The sequence below is a fragment of the Etheostoma spectabile genome, unplaced genomic scaffold (genome assembly GCF_008692095.1).
Source record: "Etheostoma spectabile isolate EspeVRDwgs_2016 unplaced genomic scaffold, UIUC_Espe_1.0 scaffold351, whole genome shotgun sequence".
Lineage (NCBI taxonomy): Eukaryota > Metazoa > Chordata > Actinopteri > Perciformes > Percidae > Etheostoma > Etheostoma spectabile.
In genome coordinates, this window is record NW_022605590.1 from 324,837 (window position 1) to 325,202 (window position 366).

A 366-nucleotide genomic window follows, 5' to 3' on the forward strand; every position below is an offset into this window, starting at 1 on the left:
TTTGGTACCTTGCTCAAGAGCACCTTTTCATTCACAAATTCTCAGACTATTTCCTAATCCATACCTGACATCTCTCCCGGGCCTCGTTGGTCAAAAACCAACCAAAACGAGACATTTCATCCTCAGGCATATTTATCTATTTCAATGTTACGGTTGATATGCATTCACACACATTCATGCGTTTTATATTTTTGTGTCGAACAAAACAATAATGTATGGAGGACACGTCACAGAGACTTTAAAGTTTATTTGAATCATATATGTCTGAGGCAAAAATACATATTTAAATTAAAAATGATCTACATGCATGAGATAGTGAAAAACACATTAACAAAAAAAAGAGCGTCCTCTGGTGGACAGACTATG